This window comes from Stegastes partitus, unplaced genomic scaffold, assembly GCF_000690725.1.
Source record: "Stegastes partitus isolate 25-593 unplaced genomic scaffold, Stegastes_partitus-1.0.2 Scaffold746, whole genome shotgun sequence".
In the NCBI taxonomy this organism is placed as follows: domain Eukaryota; kingdom Metazoa; phylum Chordata; class Actinopteri; family Pomacentridae; genus Stegastes; species Stegastes partitus.
This window is the reverse complement of record NW_007578477.1, coordinates 261,751-267,848: the sequence shown is the minus strand read 5'-3', so window position 1 is coordinate 267,848 and position 6,098 is coordinate 261,751. Positions and strand designations below refer to the sequence as shown.

The 6,098-nt window shown below is 41.7% G+C and overlaps 1 protein-coding gene across 1 annotated transcript in view; it reads left to right on the top strand.

Annotated features, from left to right (window-relative positions):
* Positions 1-6,098, top strand: part of LOC103364397 (plexin domain-containing protein 1-like) — a 29,530-nt gene continuing 23,432 nt past the window's right edge. The window contains exon 1 of the mRNA XM_008291507.1: positions 1-11. The gene's annotated coding sequence lies outside the window, so the exon portion shown is untranslated. The remainder of the gene's footprint in view (positions 12-6,098) is intronic.

Below are 6,098 nucleotides of genomic sequence, written 5' to 3'. Positions count from 1 at the left end.
TTGTGTTTGAAGTGAACGTTTATGAGGTTCGAGCTGGTGAGACGGTTTTACAGAACGGCGACGCATTCGGCTTCCATCAGATTAACAGAAAGCAGCGCCGGTCTGAAGGGGGCCAGACCCAGAATAATTGGGAGTAATCTTCATGTTCTTAGTGGGAGACAGCGCTGATCGGATACGCAGATACCCGCAGGTACTTAAGTCCTTATCAAAACGGGCTAACGCAGCCTAATGACGGTCAGTTAGTCGGCACAATGGCAGCAATTAGCGACATGTAAATAAGTGCTGTGTCACTGTTTGTGCTGCGGTTTAAGCATGAACATGCATTTAGGTCACATATATGTTGCCTGAGAGACACAGATCTATGAGTTTCAGTGTTCATCATATATTTTGTTAAACAGACAACTGAACCGAATAAAGCTTTTTCCCTTCAGATCACCAGAATCGTGTTTTGCAGGGTGACAACAACTCAAGCTTCTTCACTCCCGTCCCTTATCGCATTCTTACAAACGTGTATTTTCGTTCTACATTCGTGTTAACCCCCTCCTCCCCGTCGTTTACCCAAAGCCGACAGCAGATAAGTGTCTCCCAACATGCTCTGCCGGTGTTAATGACTCTGCTAATGCCGCTCGTAATGAATGTGCTCGCTGTCGACGTGGCCGCTGGTCTAAAGACAAACAAACACAACGGGCAGGGTGATGTCTGTCCATTGTAATGGACCCGGACCCCCTGCAGGGAGATGTGAATGGTTTGGTCCGCCTTCCCATCACCCAGAAAACATGAGTTTGTAATGAGTAGTGAAGGAGAATAAACTTCAGGGTTTATGATGCAGTCTGATTATCACTGAATAAACAGGTGCTGCCGTGTCAGCAGATAGTCGGGGTGACGAATAATTACAGACGGAGAGGGTGAAGGGATTACAGGCAGTGTTGTGTTAATTGTGTTATCTGCTATGTGAATGCACAGTAGGAACAGTGAGTGGATGCTGTAAGGCTGGAGTCTGGGTTGTCAGAGGTGGTCCAACAAAACGCTGATGTAACACGGATTATATCTTCTATTATAAACAAAAGGAGTCTGACAGAACCGAGGACCAAACATCAGCTTTAAATGAAAGCTTCCTGACGTGTTCGTAGCCCCACCGATCGAGGCAGACGCAGCCACGTTTTCATGTGACCGTCAAGAGGTTTAAAGCTAATTTGTAAAACGTGGATTAGTTCCCGTGAACTGTTCTGGAGCCAGACGGCGGCGCTATTGGCTACGTTGGACAAAACTGTGATAAACTGCAGACGAAACAAGCGAAACTTTGTCCATCTGCGACACAAAAATGGAGAAAAGCGTTGAGGAACAGCTCCGGATGAGGAAGGCTGTGATTGTGTTTTCATGTTAGCTGGTATTGGCTTCATGATGTTTGGAGATGAAGGCAACAAAACAAACAGCTGATCCGTCTCGTGAGGTGAACGTTTGCTGCATCCGAGCTTATTCAGAAAAGTTCCTGGAAGTGTTTCCTCTTCCACGAACAAGAAGACCAAAAAAAACTCATCAAGCGAGCGTGAAAGCTTCTGCAAAGACTCTAGTTTTTCTGTTTTCCTTCACTGTTTTCAAAAAAGCGCATAAAAATACGTAACAGAAACACAACTACAGTCTCAGGTAAATTTGATTGTTTTTAAAATTTCTACTTCTTTTTGTAACTAAATAAAATCACAACTTTAATGCTTCCAACCTTTCCAACTTCAACAACAAACTGAAAATTTATTATTCAGCTCGTTTTGTGGCACTAATCCATTTAATCTGCTAAATGAAACCGAATTTTAGCCGCAAACTCCATCTTTTGTTTCTGTGACGTCTTTGGTACGGTCCTGCTGTCTCCCTGATAAAGTCGCCTGCTCTGATCTGCTGCTCACGACGTCTGGAGGAGGATTTATCGTACATCTGCGAGCGTCGCTGCGTCCATGTGCTCCGCAGCTTTCGGTCTAAATTGAAGCTACGTGTTGAAACGAGGTGCGAGAAATGCCTCAGAGCTACATCTCAGGGTTTGTGAGCAGACATTCCTCGTCTTCCTCAGACGTTGCAGAGCTCTTAAATAATCCTCGTGAAGTGAAGTGAGCAGTGAAATGAAGTAAACGGTAACAGAAACAACAGACTCACACTGTAAGAATCTGACTTACTGTGCTTCATAGTAAGGTCAGGTTTGTGTTTAACCTTATGAATATAGCAGACATTTCTAAACACTGAAGGGACCTAAAATGAAGCTGAGCCAATCGTACAAACCTGTTATGATAACTTTCTTTCTATTAAACATTCACACAAGCTGTTCCACTCACTCCTTCCTGCAGCTAAGCGATGCCGTCAAAGTGACTCTGCTTGTGTCGTAATGTGACGCCGATAAACCGTCAACACCTGAAGAAATATTACAGTTTTTATGGGGTTGTTATTTAACGCAACAAAACTTTTAATAGATGTATTTAAAACTCATGAAACCGTGTTGATATATACGATAACAATAATGTTTAGTGACTTAAAACCATTGTTATGGTTCCATTAAATGATAAGAAATAGTTTGTTTTCATTTGTTTTTTTTTCGACTTGAGCCCCACATGGCGAGGAGTAAGAATGAGCTTTTAATAGGTAGAAGCTACAGACAGAACCAGACCTGCCGTCACTCGTCCAACACGGAGAAGAAACTTCACTCTCGAAAGACTTGTGATTGTAATGAGTAGTCGTTAATTGATTATTTGTTGTTAACCAGTTAAAAATATACTGACTGATAAGGCAGAAATGAGGGAACTGCATGTCTACAAATGTTAAAAAATTTTTAGGTCGCTGTAGTAACTGTTTGTTCCACCAGGTGGCGCCTCCTGAGATGGAGCTGAAGGTGTGATTGCTGACCACCTACAGGAGTTAAAAACAAGCGCACCTTTCTCACCGTGGCAGTTGTGTTGATAATTCTGCAGTGTCAAATTGTAAAAAGGTGTTTGACTTGTCTGTTCAGCTAGCTACCTGAGGCCAATGCTAAGCTAGGATTTCCAAACGCTAACACGTCAACTGAGCGTCTGTCAGCAGAGACGCCGCTAACGTTCAGGAGCAGCAGGACTGATTAGAGGATCAGTGCCAATCTCATGTCACAAATATGCATCAGGAGCAAGAAGCTCGTTAGCTTAGCTTAGCATAAAGACTGAAAAGAGGCCTGGCTCTGTTCAAACGCAGAACTTGTGGTGTAAAAACGACAATTTACAATTTTGTAGGAGGTAATTCACAAGCAGCAGAGACTACACGAAGTTACTGCCATGATTCAGGAAATAGTCCAACGAACATAAGATTTTATTTTAAATTTGGACATTTTCTTTTTACATTCATAGTAGATATGTCTGTATTTAAGTAAGTCCTCCTTTCATGTTTTTATTGAGTTTGACAAAATCCCTGCATCTCCTCTGAAATCTATCCTAACAAATAAATGCTAAATTGCTTGTTCTATACTTAAGGTATCTTTTCTGTCGGGACTCAAATAAGTCAAACTTTTCCTTCGAAGCAGTTAAAACAATCTGAATATTCGGCGACTCTCTCATTCACCTGAACAATACTTCTCTCTGAAAGCGCATCATTACAAGTGCATAAAGCAGAAAAGCTAACCGAACCTCCAGACTCACGGTGAATCGTACGACTCTCGTCCTTCTGCTGTCGTGCATTGTCACTATAAACAAACCGACTCCATCAGCCTGGAATGATGCCGTAACGTCCCGTCATTAACTGTACCGAGTGAGGAATCTTTACTGCTGACGAGACAGGTGTTGATAAAGTTAATGACAGCTACACTCAGCGTCTTTGTAAATGAGATGTCCTGCCAAAAACCCTTCGGTGTTTTCTTTTAAAAAAATAAACAAATAAATAAAAAACGCTGCTTGAAAAGGCTAAAAACAGTGATAAAAGTAAAGAGGTGACACAGCAAACGTCCTGAAATGACTCATTTTGGGTTGTAAAATGTGTTTTGGGCTCCAATATTCCCCAGAAAACCACAACATGTACTGTAATGTCTTGTCAGCTGATAATCCACCTCGCTGGCTCATGACCAACCCAACGTTTACGGTTATTCATGCAGCCATGACGAGGACTTCTTGTGCTGAAATCAGCAACAACAATCCCTGCTTTGGGTCCGTACGACAAAATAAACACGTCACCGTTAAAAATAGCCTCCAATAAGCCGGGTCTGTGTTTTATTTTCGGTGTCAGATGTTTGAAATGCGTTTCTGGTAAGGTTTAAATAATGTCCTCTGTAACCTGTTTCCAATTGGAACAAGACAGCCGAGTGTGACTCCCTCCGTAATGGGAAACAGCTGAGTGTCGTCTTTGTGCCAGCGGCTTCTAACGAAAGGAGACGAGGGCAACGGGAGAATGTGGAACAGAGGTCAGTGGTGGCCAACAGTCACATCTGTCGCCATTATTGCTTTCAAACCGCAACAGATATCCTGTAAGGATCCATGACAAAGACAGGAAAACAAAGCGGAACACAGGCTTTATGGGGATGAGTCGCTTCTCTGCTCGCGTTCTCGTCTCCAGCTTCGTTGGAAGTGGAGAATCCCCCGATACGGGACGTTCTGAGGCCTTCATCAACACCATCTAAACACATTTTCCTACTTCCAGTGCCAAAGATGAATCAACGGCGACAGCTCTGGTTGTCAAGCTTATTGTCGCTCTTGTTGTTGTTTTCCAGAAACACCAGGGGCCTGCTGGGTGACGAACTGAAGGAAAACCCAACGTGAAGTGTTTTCAGCGCCGCTTGGCTGAAAACTCAAGCGTCTTGAACTCTCGGCGATGGAAGGAACGCGGCTCTTCCAACAGATTTTCCCCTCATCTGGTGGCGAGCTGTCTCCGATGCTTTACTCCAAACGGATTAAGATCTGGAGACGGAGGATGTTCCTCTGCGCTAATGTTTCTGCTTCATGTCCGTGAAGCCGTATAATATACAGGCTATGAACTCTGGCGATCCGGCAGAATGGAAACTTCACCGTCGTCAGTTCTTACCATCTAGTTTTACGGAAGGAAAACCAACAACACGTGCACCATGAAACAAACATTCTGTCACGAAGCGGCGAAAGTCTGGCAGCGAGCGCGCCAAAGAACAAAAACCATGTAGAAAAATACACGTGAGCTCCGTTACAAACAAAATCAGTGTTACATCCACTCCAGGTCTCACAGCTAACGTCAACATTGAGTATGAATCTATGACAGAGTTGTAGAAACAAGCTTTGGATTTGTTCTGTTTTATCATAACTTACTAAAGAAAACTTTCCATTTTGGGTTAAGGGTGTCAAAACTGCTGGATAAACTTATTACAAATCATCCATGTACTTCAAGGGCTTGCATCTCTCAAAATATTCATATAAGGAAGGCAACACTTTGCATAAATATACTAAAGTTGTTGCACAAGCAAACTGAGATCACTTGAGAGCAACTGACTGCATTTTAATGGAATGGCCCAAAGTCTTCAGACAACCTTATTTTCATTTTCAAGCCCAAAATACAAACCAGACCTCATCTGTCCCACTCACGTCTTGCTTGTTTACTAGTTAAACAGCCTTATAAACTATTAAAGTATCAATAATTTATTTAACTGACCAGTGTTTCTGGTGCAGCATTGTGTAATTGTATACCATTGTTGACTCACATCCCGACCAGAGACTAAGGAGAGGATTCTCATCGTTCTCTTTAAATTATTATAAAACGATTATTAAATTTGCCCCAAACAGCTGAGCAACAGCAAAATGCAGATGAAAAAAAAGGGACAAAACAGTAAATAATGTGTTGTTTAATAAATTCTTTCTCTCATAATTTGCATTATTTGACAGTAGAATGATCATTTTTACTGTATTTAAATCAGCACGAGCGTTATTGTAATTTGGAAATAAAAAAATTATGTTTATTTGGATTAAAAGAAGGTAAATCATTTTTTAAACTGTCATTTTACAGATTCTACCCGTTTTGTTCAAATGATGTGTAAAATTACAGAAAAACATATTAATTTACATGTTGACTGTAAAAAAAAAAAAAAAAAAAAAAAAAAAAAGAAAAAGGCCAAAGCTGTAAATAATAATAGTCCAGTCGTGACT